Source organism: Hylobates moloch, unplaced genomic scaffold (genome assembly GCF_009828535.3).
Source record: "Hylobates moloch isolate HMO894 unplaced genomic scaffold, HMol_V3 SCAFFOLD_4, whole genome shotgun sequence".
NCBI lineage: Eukaryota > Metazoa > Chordata > Mammalia > Primates > Hylobatidae > Hylobates > Hylobates moloch.
Window position 1 is genome coordinate 101280711 of NW_026652279.1, and position 19280 is coordinate 101299990.

At 53.3% G+C, this 19280-nt stretch overlaps 1 pseudogene; it reads left to right on the forward strand.

The window, feature by feature from the left end:
- The first annotated feature begins 27 nt into the window (after nucleotides 1-27).
- LOC116467472 (sphingomyelin phosphodiesterase 4-like) lies at nucleotides 28-18625 on the forward strand (annotated as a pseudogene).
- The last annotated feature ends 655 nt before the right edge of the window (nucleotides 18626-19280 follow it).

The window sequence follows — 19280 nt, forward strand, 5'->3', positions numbered from 1 at the left end:
GTGGGACCCCCAGAGCTGGCATGGATAATGGTGGGGTGCCAGCCTGACCTGCTGGTGTGGGGTTGGGTGCAGCCGGACGGTACGTACTTAAGGAGCTGCTACGGAAGTAACTTGACATGGAGAAAACTGTTTCTTCAAAGCCAAGTGTTCAGTGTATAGATTTCCTAAATTCTAGGAAAGCAGAGTCAGGGTTTTCAATTGAATTTGCAATTTTGAGGGCTTCTCTATTGATGGGTGATGCTGGCTAAAAAGAAGAGTCTACAGGTGGAGTGTTTAAATCTGAGGTCTGTGGATGGGGCTTGTCCATGAAATCCCTAAAGCTGTGGGTCAAATGTGTAAGGTCAGGACATTTTAGAAGGGGGAAAGAGTGTTACTGTGTACTGCACAGCATTCGTGACCCACAGACGGTCACAACACACCCAGCCTTCCACAGTAACCTGGAAGACAGCGTTTGCCCTCCATGCACACACACAGCCACTCTGCCCCTCAGCACTGTCAATCAACCGTCTTGATAGAAAACCTCCCACCTTTCAGTTCAAGTGAAGCTTGCTGACGTCTTTATAGAAGACCTGGCACTCCAAATGCCTTTTCTCAGAACCCAAATCAGGTCCAGGAAGTTGACCCATGGTGAAGAGACCTGGTTAGTTCAGCTGTGGCACAACAAGGAATGGCACAAAAATGTCATTCTAAGTCTGTGCCTTTATATAATAAAAAAAAGGTAGAGAATGTCTGACTGGATGCTCTGCATCTCAGAAAAGTTTATCATCAACTGAAGGAGACAACATATAGCCTTTGCTGGGGACAGCGATGTGGCAAGTCTCTGCCCTATCCTAGGTGCTTCTCCGTGTAGGGCTCTTCCCATGCCCACCCCCCTTGGGCAGCCTGGTAGTGCTGGGCAGGTGGGGCATCCTCTGGCCGGATGCTTTGTGGCTGCTGTGTTCCACCAGGGCCAATGCCCCCCTGAGGGCAGTGCTGCCTTTGTTTCTCTCTGAGGAGACACAAAGCACAATGATTAGGAATGGGCGAGCCCCGTAACTGCAACACCTACTGTCCTCATGCTCCTTGAGCAACACTGGTGTCTACACATTTCCATCAAAGCCACTTCAGCTAGAGACCCTGCATCAGCCCTGAGTCCTGAGGCCCAGAACCACTGAAGACAGGTCATGTCCCAGAAGCCCTTGGCAGTGTGTGCAGGGGACCCTTTAGGATGTGTCCCAGGAGCAAAGCCATGCAGAGAGCACACTGCCAAGGGAACGTTTTGAAAGGACACACACCACAGGTCCATTTAGGGAACGGTAGGCACGGCGGGTCCACACCTGGCCTGGACAGTAAACCTGGTCTGCCCTCACGGTGCCAGCAGTGGCAGCAGCAACGGGCTCGCCGCCTCATCCTCTAGGTGTGTTCACGCTGGACCGTGCATCTCAGCTGCTCCAGACAGTGATAGGCAGGAAGTATTGCAGTCACCAAGTCCTGGAATCGGGTTTCTGATTTTGATTTTGGAAGCTCTTGCGTTGTTTCCTACCTACCCGAGTGTTCTGCAAACAGTGGCCAAGCCTCTTCCTCTTGGGTTTAGCTGGTGATTCCACAACTGGGTTCCTGTCACAGTCTGAATGCTTGAGACTTTCCTTCTGACCGCCAGAGTCTCACTCAGATGAAGACCACGGGTTCAGAGTTTCTTTGATTTGTAATTTGCTTACTTTACTCTTTTCTGTGAAGATAGCCAAGAAAGACCTGCAAGGACACTTGGGCCAGAGCTTTACTTTAATGGATTTCCCTGGGCTCAGGGTGTTGACAGCATTAGCAAGACCGACTGAGAGGACCCTTGAGGGGACAAATGTGCCTGGGTAGCAGGCTTGCCTGTGGGGTCACAGCCCTCCACGTGCAGTGCCTTGGCCAGGGCTCTCCTCTGCTCCAGCCTGGCAGGGTCTGCCCCGTGGGCTCTAACTGGGGCATGTGTCCCCTGCTTGATTCACAGTCTTGGATCCTCCATTTCATCCCCCCAGCTTTTCCTTTGTCCTGACTGAGAGAGTGCCTTGACCACTCTGACTTGGTTAGCTGCATGTTCTCCCTGCAGGCTCAAACCCTGGCTGGGGCCTTGCATCTTCCCAGACACTGGGGTTAAGTCTGCAGTAAGCTGTGATTGCACCATTGCGCTCCAGCCAGGGCAACAGAGTGAGGACCCTGTCTCAAAAAAAATGTATTTTGTTTATTTTTTTATTTTATATTTTTTGTTTTCTTCATTGCTTTTATTTTATTTTCTTAGTCTTCTATCACACACAAAAAATGTATCTTGTTAAGAGGCTGACTTATTTAACTGGCCCAAGTCTAAAGTAACGCTGCTTGGTATGCCATGTACCACATTGGAAGAATCCAAAGCTTCTCTTCTCATTGGCACCATCACACCAGGATTCCTTTGGGTGCAGGGCTGATTCCTTGGGTCTCAGCCAGGGAGTGGCTTCCTCAGAGGGAGCTGGGCAGCAGGCGGTGCAGGACTGGAGCCAGGGCAGGAGTGGGTGCTGGTCCTGGCCGCGGCCTCACCACATACTGTTTGAGGAGCTGCAAACCATCTTCCCATGGCTGGTAGAGAGCATTTTCGGCAGCCTAGATGGTGTCCTCGTTGGCTGGAACCTCCGCTGCTTACAGGGGCATGTGGATCCTGAGGAGTACAGCATCGTGATGGAGTTTCTCAATCCTGGGAAGGTAGGTTTGTCACCTGAGAGAGGCTGAGTGCTTTCTCACGGTGATTCCACCTTTAAATCACTCTCTTGATTTCTTAAGAAACAATCAAAGCAAGATAATTTGCAGTTTATTTGCCCTGTTTTTGTTTGTTTGGTCAATTTCATGTTCAATGGCCCAACGATGAAGTTGGTTTATAAGCTTCAAGCTGAAGACTGTAAGTTTGACTTTCCCATCTCCTTCCTGCCTGTAAGTAAACCACAGTGGTGGGAGTGGTGCTCGGGACAGTGGACCTCGCACAGCCCTGGGGTGATGGGCAGTCTCCTCCAGTCTTCCGAGGACAAATTGAGGAGTGATTTGCTCTGGGGGTTGAGAGACAAAGGAGATGGGTATTGCATGGCTGCTACCCTTGCTGTCTGCAGCCTTTTATGAGATGGTAGGAGAAGTTCTAAGCAAAGACTCTTGTACAGGCACTGCTCAGATACAGGCACTGTCCCCACAGGTGGGTTCTGTTTGCAGGTCTTTTCCCCAGCAGCCTTCCCAAAGGGCTGCTGTGCATGGGGCACCACGTATCAGGCACTATGTTCCAGCACCTGCCCACAGCCTCGCTGCATCTCTCTGCAGGGGTCCTGTGAAGGTGTCCATCCAGGACTGCATCCTCCCCGGCAGTCCCCTGTACCACAACAAGGTCCGGTTCCCCCTCACTGGGGACCTTGGCCTGAATCTAGTCCTGAGTATCCTTTGGTGGCCCTGAGGTAGGGAGGCTGTGGGTGGCCCAGCACTTGACACTTGGTGGGTGGCCCAGCAACCCTGTGTGTTTGCCCGACACTGCTGTCAGATCTGTTGGAGTATTACCTATTGTCCTTTGCCTTGAGCCTCGTCACTCAAAATGTAGGGAAGAGATGCCTCCTGCTGGGAGGAGTGGGGCCATGGCCCTGGGCTTCCCTGCACTTGCCAGTGCTCGGTGGCCAGGCAGTGCCCAGAGCCCACGCTAACAAATAGCTTGGTTTTCCAGCCACTCCCTATGTCCCTCCACGTCTGTACTTCAGATGTGCCTACTTCATCCTGATGGACAGGTACCTGTTGTGGTTCCTGCCCACTGAAGGCAATGTGCCCCCCTACACTCTCCTCCAGCCCAGGGAAGCCAGACCCTCATCAGCTCCCAGGTAAAGCTGTCCTGATTGTTATGAGCAGGTCTTGATGGGGAGGGTCTGGCCAAGGAACCTGTTGTGCCTGTCCAAACAGGCTGAGCCTGATGCCGGACTGCACAGGTGGGGAGTGTGAACCAAGGCTTCTCATGTCTGGCTGTGCTGGGGCCTCAGTGGGCCCTAACCCAGGGCCTCCTGGCTGACTTTCCAGGAGAACCTCATGCTCCAGCAGCAGCTGCCCATGCACCTCTGACCCTCCTCAATCTCTCTGGCCCATCGCCTTCCCAGGGAGGCTGCATGCAGGCCCCTTCCTGCAGATGCTGGCCCATCCCAAATCTGCTAGCATGTGCAGACCAGGCCGAACCTCTACCTGTAATTCACACATGTGAACAGATGCCCCAGAGAGTGGCGGGGAGAAAGGGAGTGGCAGGGAGGAGACGCTGCCGAGGTGGCGGCAGTGATCAGTGACCCTGAAATGTTGCTGATCCTGTGGAGGACTTGGAGGTGAAGCTGATTCATATCCTGTCAGATGCACAATTCAGCTGCCAAGTGGTTTTTTTTATGCCTGTTTTTTTTTTTTTCGGCCTGTTTTAACATTTTGGGTCTTTTTAATTTTTTCTTTTAGAAATTATATATATAATATATAAATCATATAGGCTGAGTGGTGGCTCACGCCTGTAATCCCAGCACTTTGGGAGGCCGAAGTGGAGGGATCGCCTGAGGTCAGGAATTCAAGACCAGCCTGGCCAACATGGTGACACCTTGTCTCTACTAAAAGTTCAAAAATTAGCTGGGCGTGGTGGTAGGCACCTGATACTCGAGAGGCTGAGGGGGGAGAATCCCTTGAACCCAGGAGGCGGAGGTTGTGATGAGCTGAGATCGCACCACTGTGCACACACATACACACACAAAAAAGAAAAGAAATTATATATATATGGTTTGGGTTTATTTATTTATTTATTTTATTTTATTTATATATTTTTTGAGATGGAGTCGCACTGTGTCACCTAGGCTGGAGTGCGGTGGCACGATCTCGGCTCACTGCAACCTCAATCTCCCAGGTTCAAGTAATTCTCCCACCACAGCCTCCTGAGTAGCTGAGATTACAGGCATGTGCCACCACCCTCGGCTAATTTTTGTATTTTTAGTAGAGACAGGGTTTCACCATGTTGGCCAGGCTGGTCTTGAACTCCTGACCTCAACTGATCTGCCCACCTCAGCCTCCCAAAGTGCTGGGATTATAGGTGGGAGACAGTGAGCCACTGCGCCCCCAGCCTTCTTCTTTTTTTTCCTTTTTGAGACAGGGTCTAGCTTGGTCACCCAGGCTGAAGTGCAGCACAACATCGACCTCCTGAGCTCAAGCGATCCTTCTACTTCAGCATCCCAAGTAGCTGGTACTATAGGCATGCTGCACCCCCACACCCAGCTTTTACTTTTTGTAAGATGGGTCTAGTTATGTTGCCCAGGCTGGTCTGGAACTCCTGGGCTCAAGTGATCCTCCTGCCTCAGCCTCCCAAGGTGCAGGGATTATGGGCATGAGCCACCACACTCAGGCATTATGTTTGTTTTTTTGGTTTGTTTTGGAGACAGGGTCTCGCTGTCTTTCCCAGGCTAGAGTGCAGTGGCAAAATCTCAGCTCGCTGCAACCTTTGCCTCAGGTTCAAGTGATTCTCCTGGCTCAGTCTCCTGAGTAACTGGGACTACAAGCACCTGTCACCACCCCCAGCTAATTTTTGTATTTTTAATAGAGATGGGGTTTCACCATGTTGGCCAAGCTCGTCTTGAACTCCTGACCTCAAGTGATCTGCCCACCTCAGCCTCCCAAAGTGCTGGAATTATAGGCTTGAGCCACTGCACCTGGCTTAGCCATTATTTTTCTTAAAGACAGAATCTTAGTCTATCACACAGACTGGAATGCAGTGGCACAATCATCACTGAAGCCATTCTCTCACCTCAGTGACTATGGGCATGCATCACCACAGCCAGCTAACTTAAAAAAACATTTTTTTTTTTCTGTAGAGATATAGGAGGAGGCCTCCCTGTGTTGCCTAAGCTGGTCTTGAACTCCTGGCCTCAGCAATCCTTCTGCCTCAGCTTCCCAAGTAGCTGGGATTACAGGTGCAAGCCACCACACCTAGCTAACTTTTTATTTTGAAATAATTTCAGGCTTACAGAAAAGTTTCCACAGATAATAAAAAGAACGTTCAGACCAAGCATGATGGCTCATGCCTGTAATCTCAACACTTTGGGAGGCCAAGGCAGGAAGATTCCTTGAGACCAGGAATTTGAGATCAGCGTGGACAACATAGGGAGACCTTGTTCCTACAAAAATTAAAATTAGCCAAGCACGGTGATGCACAATTACGCTCTCAGCTACTCAGGAGACTGAGGTGGGAGGATCACTTGTGCCCAAGAGTTCAAGGTTACAGTGAGCTATGATTGTGCCACTGCACTCTAGCCTGGGGTAGCAGAATAAGATCTTGTCTCAAGAAAAAAAAGAAACAAAACAAAACAAAACACTTTCATAGACCCTTCACCCAGATTTCCAAATTGCTAACACTTTGCTGCATCTGTTTTATCCCATCTCTATTGTATGCGTTTTTTTCCCTAAGCCAATATGAGTAAGCTACAGAATAGACACCCCTTGACCTCTTAGTATAACGCATTATCCTATATATTCACAGTGCTTATAACCACACCAGGAATTTAGTATTGCTACTAGGCCGCACCTAGTCATCAGAGCCCACTCGGGGTTCATCACTAGCTACTCCACTCATGCCCGTTACCCAGCTGGGGTCCAGCACAGCCTCGCCCACTGTGTGCAGTGATGTTTCTATCCCCTTCAGTCAGAATCGTCCCTCGGCCTTTCTGTCTTCCCTGATCCTGACCCCTCCAAAGCATGCGGCCGCCCTTTGGGCTGTCTGATATTAGCTGGGGCTTGCCTGGGGCCGCCCCTTGGGCTGTCTGATCTCAGCTTGGGCTTTGTTGGCAGTAGCACTGCAGTGAGACATCTGGTCCTTGCCAAGCGTCTCATCAGGAGGCCCGCAGTGCCCCTTTGCCCCATTGCTGGTGATGTTAGCTTTATCACTGGGCAAAAGGGCGTCGGCCTGGTTTGTCCCTGTAAAATAAATACTTTGTGCCCAGATTAAATAGTCATGAAGCCAGGCGTGGTGGCTCATGCCTGTAATCCCAGCATTTTGGGAGGCCAAGGCAGGGGGAATCACTGGAGTTCAGGAGTGCCAGACCAGCCCGGACAACATAGCAAAACCTCATCTCTACCCAAAATTTACATCAGGCATGGTGGCGTGCACTTTTAATTCCAGTTACTTCGAAGGCTGAGGTGGGAGGATCGCTTTGACCCTGGAGGTAGAGGTGGCAGTGAGCCAAGATCATGCCACTATACTCCAGCCTGGGCTACAGAGCGAGATCTCATCTCAAAAAAAAAATTAGTAATGAGTGCCTGGACAACATAACATGACTTTGTTTCTACTAAAAAGAAAAACACTAGTCAGGCATGGCGGTGTGCATCTGTGGTCCAGCCACTTGGGAGGCCTAAGTCTAGGAGGCTGAAATTGCAGTGAGCTGTGATTGCATCATTGCATTCCAGCATGGGCAACAGAATGAGAACCTGTCTTAAAAAAAAAAAAAAAGGCAATGAGGATTTACCAGGAAGATGTATGGAGACTTTGTAATTATCACTAGTATTAGCATCTGCTGTTGATCCTCTCCTTTTTTCAAACTGATTTTATTTTGAGACAGGGTCTTATTCTCTCACCCCAGGCTGGAGTGAGGTGGTGTGATCTCGGCTCATGGCAGTCTTAACCTCCTGGGCTCAAGTGATCCTCCCACCTCAGCCCCCTAAGTATCTGGGACTACAGGCAGGCACCACCACACTGGGCTAATTTTTGTATTTTTGTAGAGACAGGGTTTTGCTATGTTGCCCAGGCTGGAAATTTCTTATTTAGAAACAGGGTCTTGCTCTGTCACCCCAGGCTAGAGTGAAGTTGGCATGATCATATGTCACTGTAGCCTCAACTCCTGGGCCCAAGCCATTCTCCCTCCTCAGCCTTCTGAGTAGCTAGGACTACAAGCACATGCCACCGTGTCCAGCTATTTTAAGTTTTAATGGTTTTGTAGAGACAGGGTCTCACTTTCTTGCCAAGGCTGGTCTCAAATGCCTGGTCTCAAGAAATGCTCCTGCCTTGGTCTCCCAAAGTGCTGAGATTACAGGTGTGGGCCCCCATGCCTGACCTCACTGTTGATTCTGGACCAAATCAGCTCTTAATAGGGCGGTTGCCATGGTGGTTCTCTAACTTCATCCCTCCTACATTGATTAGTGGGTCTGTGGTCACTCTGTGGTAAGGAAGACTTCTGTTTGCTATTTATTTATTCAGGGATATCAGTGTGGATCACAGAGCGGGGGGAGCATTGTGCTACTGAATAAGTTGCAATCAGTCCCTACTGCCATTGATTTTGATGTCCAGATTGCCCCTGGCTAGGCCAGCGGGAGCCTGTAACTTGGACCTGTTTCTGTGTCTCCCTCAGGACACCAGCCATGCCCTTTGCTTCCTATAGCCTCCACCACACTAGCCTCATAAAGTGAAACATCTCCCACCTCCCATGCGATCTGGAGGTCAGAAACTCTGCTCCTGGTGAGAGCTGGGCTGGTCTCAACTTCTGTTTCAAAAGAAACTGTTCAGCCAGTGGGTGTGGTGGCTCACGCCTGTAATCCCAGCACTTTGGGAGGCTGAGGTGGGTGGATCACCTGAGGTCAGGAGTTTGAGACCAGCCTGGCGAACATGGTAAAAGCTTGTCTCTAGTAAAAATACAAAAACTAGCCAGGCATGCTGGCAGCCACCTGTAGTCCCAGCTACTCAGGAGGCTGAGGCAGGAGAATCACTTGAACTGGGAGGCAGAGGCTGCAGTGAGCTGAGATTGTGCCAATGCAAAAGAAAAGAAAAGAAAAGAAAAGAAAGAAAAGAGAGTGTTCAGCCACCTTCCACTATGTGCAGGAGAGTCCCAGAGACAGCCCCTCAGCCAGGGGCTGATTCTAAATTGTTGATATTTTCCTGCTATGACATTTAGAAAACATAAAATAAATCATATGTCATTGACAATGTTTTCCATCCCAGGATCCCGTCCATGGGAGTTGTTTCATTTTGCCCATAGTGATATAATTGTTGCAGAGTCTTTTGGTGTCCATCTCCTGTGTTGTTGGAGATGTTTCCTGTGATTACCACCATGTGGATATTAAGCCCTGCCCCAGTAGCATTTTTATGACTGAATGGTGAGGGGTCTGTGCAGCCTCCACAGGCCTTCAGTTGATTCAGAGGATGTGAGTAGTAGGTGACAGAGTCCCCTGTCTGCCCAGAGGGGCTGCAGCCTCTCAGGATGGTGTGGGCTGGCTCGCTTCCTGAGTGCTGGCCATCTCTCAGGTCCTGGCTGCGTCTTCTAGGCACACCTTAGAAAGATTCCGCAGGTGCTGCTTCTGACACTGGATCCTAGGGCTGACCTGGTAGCCACAGCCTCACTGTTGACAGCCTGGCATGTAGATAAGATAGGATTCTTTCTCCCACCTTGTACAGAACTCCTAGTATGTGGGGTGCTGCACTTTTTGAAGCCTCCATGTCATTTCACAGCTTCCTCCAGGGGTGGAATGGTAGGAACCATCACTCCCGTTCAGAGGGGACCATGGTGCCCAGATGGGTCTCTGGTGTGTGGACTGTGGGCTGTGCTGGCCGTGAAGTGGGCAGGAGACCATGACACAGGCTTATAGAGCAGAACTGGAAGCTTCTGTTGTTTTCTAGACCAAAGCATTAAAGTTTTTTTTTTTTAGAAAGAGTCTCTTTCTGCCACCCAGGCTGGAGTGCAATGGTGAGATCTTGGCTCACTGCAACCTCCACCTGGGTTCAAGTAATTCTCCTGCCTCAGTCTCCTGAGTAGCTGGGATTACAGGCATCCACTGCCACGCCTAGCTAATTTTTGCATTTATAGTACAGATTGGGTTTCACCATGTTGGTTCAGGCTGATCTCAAACTCCTAACCTCAGGCAATCCGCCTGCCTCAGCCTCCCAAAGTGCTAGGATTACAGGTGTGAGCCACCACACCTGGCCCTTTTTGTTTAATTAAGAAAACAATTTTAATTTTTAACATATACATAACATAAAATGGACTGTTTTAACCATTTCCAAGTGTACAGTCAGTAGCGTTAAGTACATTCACATTGCTGTGCATCCCATCTCCAGAATGCTTTTCACCTTGCAAAACTTGACATTGAATCGGCTCGGGCATGGAGGCCTCACACCTGTAATCCTAGCACTTTCGGAGGCCAAGGAGGGAAGGATTGCTCAAGGCCAGAAGTTTGAGACCAGCCTGGCCAACATAGTGAGACTCCGCCTCTTTTAACAACAACAACAAAAGAAACTGAACCATTAAACAATTCCCCACCCATCCCCTGGCAATCACTATTCTGCTTTCTGTTTCTACGGATTTGACTCCTAGATCTCATATCTAGAGTATTTATCTGCAGCAACGCAGTACTTATTTGTGTGACTGGCATGCTTCACTTAGCAAAATGAACTCAAGATTAATCCATGTTACAGACTGTGTCAGAATGTCCTTCCTTTTTAAGGCTGAATAGTGTTCCATTGTGTGGATGTACCACATTATGTGTATCCATTCATCTCCCAGTGGACACTTGAGTTGCTTGTGTTTTTCTTTTTTGTTTGAGACAGGGTCTCACTCTGTTGCCCAGGCTGGAGTGCAGTGGCACAATCTCAGCTCACTGCAGCCTCAAACTACTGGGAACAAGCGATCCTCCCACCTCAGACTCCCAAGTAGCTGAGACTATAGGTGTGTCCCACCACACCCAGCTAATTTTTGTATTTTTTGTAGAGACAGATTTTCACTATGTTGGCCAGGCTGATCTTGAACTCCTGGCCTCAAGTCATCCACCTGTTTCAGCCTCTCAAAGTGCTGGGATGACAGGCATCAGCCACCACATCTGCTGGTTGCCTTTTTACTCTATCAGTAGTATCTTTCAATACTCAAGAGTGATTCTGATGAAGCCTAGTTGTTTTTTTTTTTTTTTTCTTTTGTTGCCTGTGCTTTGGGCATCCTATCTAATTAATCACTGCCAAATCCAGTGTCATGAAGCTTTCTCCCGTGTTTTATTCTGAGAGTTTCTGGTTTTAGTTCTTATCCTTGGGCTGCTTACTGACTTTTAGTTTTTGGTGATGGTGTGAAGGAAGGGCCCGGCTTTACTGTTCTGCATGTGGCTATTCTGTGCTCTCAGCTCTTGTTGGAGGCACTGTCCTTTCCCCACTGAACGGTCTTGGCAGCATTGTTGAGAATAATTTGACTAGCTAGTACTTTTTTGCAGGCTTTTGTTGAAATGTGGCTTCACTAGTATTCCTTGGAGATGTGCCAAAAAATGCAGTCCCCTCACACCAAAGTATGTTTCCACAGTTTTTGTTCCCACCTCCTGCTTCTGACCCTGCTCAGCCTACTGCTTCTTATCCTGAGAGAGATTGCACAGGCTGGATGGTGGGAATAGAGACTCACCATCCACCCCTCACTCAGAAGCCAAACAACAGGTGGGCATAGTTCTCTAGTTCCTGGTGGAGGGCAGGGGGCGAGCTCAGGAGTTTGAGACCAGCCTGGGCAACATGGCAAGACCCCTGTGTCTACAAAAAAAATACAAAAATTAACCGGGTGTGGTGGTGTGTACCTGTGGTCCCAGGTACTCAGAAGGCTGAGGTGGAAGAATCCCTTGAGCCCAGGAGGCAGAGGCTACGGTGAGCCGGGATCACGCCACTGCATTCCAGTCTGGGTGACAGACAGAGACCTTGTCTCAAGAAAGAAGGAAATACCCCTCACCCCGTAGCTCGATCCTCAGACTCAGCCACTATCTGTGGGGTGTCACCTGGACCTGTGGGACATTTTCCTGATGGAGACTTGAGTGGACTGTGATGTGGGCAGTGACCCCTGCGGGGTCTGCAGCCTCCCAGGATATACCTGGAGGCCATGCCCTGCACCAGCCTCAGCAGATGTGTTGAGGCCCAAAGGGCTGAGGGGCAAGTGTGGAGAGGCAAGCACATCCACTCAGACTCAGGGTCCCGCCCTCAGCGCCCCCATTCCTCTGCCCTCATCCACTGGATGCTCCCACCTGCCCTCCTAATGCTGAGCAACCAGAGGAAGCCCACAGCGGCAGAAAGGCTCTCCTCTCCGGCTAGGTCGCCAGGATCCTGCTTGTGTTGCAAATCAAAAGTTTGCCTTATACACTTGACTGTGCTCGCCTTGGGGCTTTCCTGACCACCGGTCTATGGGCAACAGAGGAAGTGACGCCTGGAGCTTCTCCTGGGCTGAGCCTTAGTCGGGCTGTGTCCAGAATGAGGAGCAGGTGGAAGGAATCGGGGAGGAAAGTGAAGCCATGGGGTTTTATTTTTTCAACAGGGTCTTACTATGTCACCCACACTGGAGTGCAATGGCATGATCCTAGCTTACTGCACCCTTGAACTCCTGGGCTCAAGTGATCCTCCCACCCCTGCCTCCTGAGTCACTAAGGCTATAGGTGTGCACCACCACACCCAGCTCACTTTTAAAAATCTTTCGTGGAGACAGGGTCTCCCTGTGTTACCTACGCTAATCTCAAACTCCCGGCGTTAGCGATCTTCCTGTCTCGGCCTCCCAAAGTGCTGGAATTCCAGGTCTGAGGCACCGCACCTGGGTTCCATGTGCTTTCTGCACACATCTGGGAGGCAGGTGGGAGACCCTGGATCTAGAGCTTGGGGGTGACGCCAGCCTTCTCCTGCCCTGAGGATCAAGCAGTGCCCAAGGGCACAGCCTGGTGAGGTCTATCCTGTGCCACCCACTGCAGGTGTGCAGCAGTGGGGAGGGGAGGGGTCAGGGCTGGGAGGCCCCCTGCAGATGTGTCTGCTTAACGAGCCCTCCCCAGGGTGGGCTGTGTGGGTGTTAGGCCAAGTGCTCCCCTACCACGAGCTGGTTGCAGTTTAGACCAAGCAGTGCAAGTTGATCTGCTGGGTGCCAGGCACAGTGGTGTCCCAGGGCACTGTGGCCCCACTACCAGCCTGGCTCATGCCTCCTGTGTGGAAGCAGAGCAAATGGCCCAGGGAAGGATGTGGTCAGACCTGGAGGCCGAGTGCTGTGGGCACCGCAGTCCTTCCCATCCCTGACCCCCTCTTCCTCCATCTAGCAGTGGTTCAGGCCCACTGAGTAGCACGTGCTGGTGGTGCACCTGCTACTGAAGCATCTACATGTCTTTGCCAAAAGCCTGAAGTCAGAGCAGGCCTCACTCTCCTCCCAATCCCATGCCACCAGCCCCCTGAAGGAGTTGAAATAGTGGGTGGCCCTTGTGGCTTCCTGCAGCTGCTATCTGCTCCTCTTGCCGCTCTTCAGGTGTCACCCATAGTGACCTCACCACAGGGCATGCTGGGGGGCAGGGTGAGGGGAGTCCCTTCCTGCTCACATAGGATGTGAAGCCTCTGGAGGGCTAGGCAGCTGCTTTTTTCACCCTGCCCAGATGGCCCGGCAGGGCTGCCAGGTGATCTCTGGCTCCCAGAGCTTCTCTGCAGACTGGCCAGAGACAGCCTACTGTGCTGCCATCTCTTGTTCCTCCCCACCCCTGTCTGGAGAAGGGCTGTGGTGGCCCTGACTCCCGCCCACCAGGGCCAGCAGAGTGGGCTATTTGTGTGGGACTGAGGTGGTGTGTGCAGGAGTTGCACTGGCTTGGCCGCCTGTGTGCTGTGTTCCTGGGATGTTCCCTGACCTCCCTGAACCTTGGTTTCTTCCTCTGAGGAATGGTGCTAAGGTCATCTCTGACCTCTCGGAGGTGCATGGTGCTCTCCCCCAGCAGATCCAACCCTTGTTGCTGAGCCCCGGACTCATCTATGAGCAAGGCCTCCTTACCAGGCCAAGCAGCAGGTGACCCTCCCTATTCCCTGCAGGGCCACCATCCCGAGGTTGGTCTGGCAGAAACTCCTTCCTGCAGCGTTGGCCACTGGCCCCTGGACGCATTATTCAGAGCTGTATTGGCCCGTCACACGTGTGCCTGTGTCCGCTGTGTACCCTCATGAGGGAGGTCCCCTGGGGTGGATGAAGAGAACAAGTGTTGTCACGAGGCCTTGGAGAGGCGGGGTGTCTTGGAGGGCCACATGGTTCTGTTTCAGTTTCCAAAGCCAACCCTCAGGTACACGAAAGCCCTGCCCTGTCCCACCTGTCTGCTGCCAAACAGGTTCCTACCCTTACCCAGCCAGGGAGCACTGGACCCCCTGGGCTGGGAAAAGCTCGCCCATGGCCCTGGCTTCTGAAGGGCCAGCAAGAGAGCCAAACCTCACAGGGCTGTGTGAGTCTCCTGTGCCCTCTGGGGGAGTGGGAAGAGTCAGTCCCACCCAGCTGCCGCCTGGGACCTGGACTCCAGACCAGTGGAGGATTTGGCCCCCAGCCACCGGGCCCTCCGCTCACAACCCCTCCCACAGGTCCTGGCAATGTGGCTGAGCTACCTGCAGCCACGGTGGTGCGCGCCTGACAAGCAGGCTCCAGAAAGTGACTCCCAGTCCTGGTGTGTGTTGAAGAAATGGTGAGCCTCAGCTCCTCTTCTCACAGCCATGCCACTGGCTCCCTAGGATGGACCTTGCTCCAGTGGGTGGAGGCCAAGCCAGCGGCCTTTGCTGGGGTCAGCCTGGCCCTGGCCCCAGTGGCCTCCTGGGCTCCTCTCCCAGGCCCTGCTTTGTGGAGCAGACCAGCCCTTCCTAGGCTCAACTTTGCCAGGCCCTAGAATTGGTTTCTCATGGAAGCAGTGGGTGACCCATCCTGCCCTGTCCCCTCCCCCTTCTGGCCCAAATGTTCAATGAGCCCCAAACTATCCTTTGATCCCCACCAGCACAGAGCAAAGCAGTGGCTGCTTTCCCCTCATCCCCTGCGTGATCCTTGTGGCAGACCCCCAGGCTTCTGTGGCACCTGGCCTGGCCACTGACCTCTTCCCTTGTGCCCTTTCCCTTTGGATCCTCTGGGGGATCCTCCCTCACCCCCCTCTGGCTCTGAGCTGGCCTCTGCCATGGTGGCCTCAGTCCTCTTGGAAAGGGGCCTCAGCCTTGCTAAGGATGCAGCGTCCTCACAGGGCCTGGGTCTCACCTGCCTCTGACCTGCCCTTTCTGCCCACCCATGGCCCCATGAGCTATCATCTGACACCCTATCGCCTTGGCCAGGGAGTTTGGAAGCCCAGGGACAAGCAGGGGTCTTGAAGAGGCATGGACTGCTGCAGCCCCTCCCCCAGTGGGAGGACTGGCCTCAACCTGCCACCTCATTCCCCAGGGCGCCCTTTGTCCAGAAGAACCTGATGTACATCAAGCTCTTCGTGAGCTTCCTGAACCACGAGCTCCCCACAGACTTGGTCGGCCCCAAGCATGCACTCATGATGTTCTGAGTGGCCAAAGTCTTTGCCCAGCCTAACCTGGCCAAGATGATCCAAAAGTAAGTCCCCAGCCTGGGCAAGCCTGGCAGATCCTGACCCAGCCAGACCGGGGCCAGGCCCTTTGCTGGTGGGTGGCAGCTCTGCAACAGGGACTCACGTGCTCAAAGTGGGCACTGGCAAAGGGTGCTGTGCAGACTCCTGGGACACATCTGCATGGTGAAGTGTGAGACTGGCCGGACGCCGCCTGCCCTGCAGCCACCAGGCACTGAGTGAAGGGCTGCAGATGTGCCCACAGAGGGGGGCTGCAGTCCCAGCTGCAGCCCCGTTTCTCCCTGGTGACTCCTGGCGGCTGTCTCAGGAGGCAAGCCTGGTCTCTGCTATGTTTGTCCTGGCTGGGTTGGGCATCGGCTTCTGTCACTCCTCCTGGTGTTTGCCTCCCGCAAACACTGCTGGGGGGTCTTTGTGAACCACCAGCTGCCCTACCCACCCTCCCCATGTCAACCACCTACTGCATGGGAGACGCTGCCAGGCAGGGCCTTAGGAGGACACCCTTGAGTCATGGCTCCCCAGACACCTCAGAGGCACCCCAGAATTTCACAGGCAGTAGCTGAGTACTCTGTGCCCCTGGAAGTGGGCACCAGGTTCGTCTCCTGCCTTCCAAGTGAGCAGCTGTTCCTGCAGCCAGAGCTTGTCACCGCCCCCACAACCAGCACTGGCCCAAGGTCCCCACATTCACCAGCAGCTTCCTGTCACAGTGGCCGCCAGCAGTCACTGATGCATCGTTCAAGGTGAAGAGCCACATCTACAGCCTGGAGAACCACACTCCAACGTTCAGGGGCAAAGGCCCGCATCCTGGTGAGTGGGTCACCGGCACCCATCCTCAGGGTCCCTGAAGCCGTGGGGCGGAGCAGAGCCTGGAGAGTGCTGTGTTCCAGCTGGAAGGAGGGAGGCTGGACGTAGCGTTGAGGCCACATCTTTCCCCGTTTTAGTGAAGTCTGATTTTTTCTGATAACAAAGGCAGTGTTGGTTGGGAAATTTCACATTTCCAAGAGCATCCTTTAGTCTTTGAAAGTACTCTGGCAGAAGCTGCTCCTTCTGGTGCTCGTCTGGCTGTGCATTGCTCTTGGGGCCCCTGGCTAGCCTGCCTGGGTGGCACTGCAGGCCTGTCCTGCCAGTGACCTGCCCATGCCTCCCTCACAGATCCTGCACCTTGCTCAGCTCATCATGCAGCCCAAGTACACGGCCAAGTCCATCTCAGACCAGTGTGTAGAGAGCCCCCGGACTGCTCCTTCCTGTCGTGGCTGGGCTTTGGCCCCACGAACACCAATGGCTCTTACCCAGCCAACTATCTGAACAAGATGGGGCAGGACAGTGTCTGGAAGACAGACAAGTACCTGAAGGAGGCCCTGGAGTATTTGCCCCAGATATTCCCTGTACGAACTATGGGGCCTGCCTCACAGCCATCAGGGTCCCTTTCCTCAAAGGACCCACTCCCCCTCAGCCTGTGGTCAGCCAAGTACCAGTCCCAGGCCCCACTCAGTTGAAGCCAGTGTTGTGGGAGGCAGGCCCACACCTTGAGCGTCATGTCTGTGTCCCCTTGGTGCCACTGTTAAGAGGCCGGTGGGGTGAAGACCAGTCCCCACCCTTCACCTTGATGCTGAGAGCAGAGACGCTTCTCTCTGGCAACTCAGTGAAACACAGCTCAAGCAGTTCACACTCGTCTTGGGCACCACCCAGGATGAGAATGGAAAGCAGCAGCTCCTCGACTGCATTGTGGGTGAGGACAGACTCATCCTCACGCCCCTGGAGGTCTGCACCAGGTGAGAGGCCCCGGTCCTAGAGGTGCATGGGCGGGGCCCTGACCTGTCCCCAGCTCCCTCCTCCCCCGTGAACAGATGCAGCTCCGCTCCTCAGTTGTGTGTGGGCCGTTTTCTGACCTGTCCCTGTGGCCTGGGTTTATAGATCATCAGTGGGCTGTGAAGGTTTGACGCTGAGTACACCAGGGGGACCCAGAGCTGCAGCCCATTTAGAGCTACGAGATTGCCAGCTTGGTCTGTGTGCTCTTCCGGTGGTCATCTGCCACCCACCGCAGTGGGCAGGAGGGCCAGCCTGGCCTCTTCAGAGGGTTCTGGATGCTCCTGCGCAGGGTGCAGTCCCGGGGTGGCCTGTGGGGGTGGGGCACTGCTGTCCTGAGGCCTGTGGTACCACCACCCCACGCCCCCCTGCCTCTGTGCATCATTTTGCAGGCCAGATGGCAGGCGGCTGTGTGTTCCTGGGATGACTTCCTGGGCAGCTTCTGTCTCTTTACCATTTCATGAGCCTGCGCTGGCCAGCAGGCACCTGCTAAGCCCCATGGGCAGAGGCACGCAGCCGGCCACGCCCATGGCCCCAGGCTCAGCCTGCGCCTCCTGGGTAGCTACTAGCTTTGGCTGCTGCTGGCCACCTTTGAGGCCTCTGTTCTGAGTTGGGCCCTTCCTGGCACTGCTGCTTGCCCTGGGCTATGTCCTCTATGCCTGAGCTGTGAGGCTACTGACTGAATGGGGAGGCTGCAGCAGCCCTGACCGTGTCGGCCGCTGTCTTCAGAGCAGGCTGGGGGGATTTGCTACACAGCCCCACCCTTGTGCTTGGGGGGTGATGGGAGCACACCCCCCAATGACCCTGGCCCCTGCACCTGCGAAAGCCCACCACATTTTGACAGTGTGCTCATCTGCCAGTTGTGGAATGTCAACCTCCTGCAGGCCCAAGAGTTGAGGCCCTGGGTGGTGGGGGTGCCCCTGGACAACTTGGCACTGCCGTGGGCCCCACCATGCTGATGTCCCTGTCAGCTGCAGTACCTCAAGTCCCTCCTGGAAAAGAGCCAGAGGCCTCAGGTGGCCCCAGAGGAGGCTAAGTCTAGCTCTCCCAGGTAAGTGCCTGGTCACCCCAGCCCCATTCCTGGGGCCTGTTTGGGGCTCACTGCTGACTCTTCCTTCACCCAGGGACCAGGAAGCCATGCAGTTCCCCAAAGTCTCCACCAAGAGCCTCTCCAAGAAATGGTGAGTCCCACTGGCATGGGGATAGCAGGGCAGCCCTGCAGCCTGGGCCCCAGGGAGGGAGTGGGGAAGGAGGGGTGGCAGCACAGAAGCAAAAGAGGCTGTGGCCTCACTGGGTCCTGGTGAGGGCCATGCAGGCCCTACTCCCAGCACACTCCTCTCCTGGGGATGCTTAAGGTGACAGCCCTCTAACCGCCCCTAGCCTGCTTCTGAGCCTGCCTGTGGCAGCATGTGCCACCCTGCCTGCACTGAAGCAGACCCTGAAGAACAACTTTCCCAAGTGGCAGAAGAGGCTACAAGCACTGCAGAACTGGCACCTGCCCCGCTCGGTGCTTTGAGCTACCTGGATCTGTGCCCACAGCTGGTCAGTGCCAGGCACACCTACCTGCAGCTAGAAACTGACTCACTATACCATTTCCTGATAATTCCACTACTTTTTTCAGATAGTCTCACTCTGTTGCCCAGGCTGGAGTGCAGTGGTACAATCTGAGCTCACTGCAAGCTCTGCCTGCCGGGTTCAAGCCATTCTCCTGCCTCAGCCTCCCAAGTAGCTGGGACTACAGGCACCCGCCACCATGCCTGGCTAATTTTTTTGTATTTTTAGTAGAAACGGGGTTTCACTGTGTTACCCAGAATAGTCTTGATCTCATGACCTCGTGATCCACCTGCCTCAGCCTCCCAAAGTGCTCGGATTACAGGCGTGAGCCACCAGCCCCAGCCAATTCCACTACTTTTCAACCCAGCTAAATTCCAAGACAGATGACACTCAAGATAGAAAAAGTACTTGATCTCCAATCTGAAAAACTGTTTGTGTTCTAGTATTTTGCTGTTTGATATTCACACAAAAGCACATGATGAAGTTAAGTACTGCCCTACCTGTTGAAGGCTGAAAATAAAGCTGTTTCTTTCCAAGTCGTGTGCCTTGTCGTCACTGGCTGTCAGGCACTTCTTCCCAGCCCCTGCTGCCTTCAGGGACCTTTCTGGGCCGCCAAA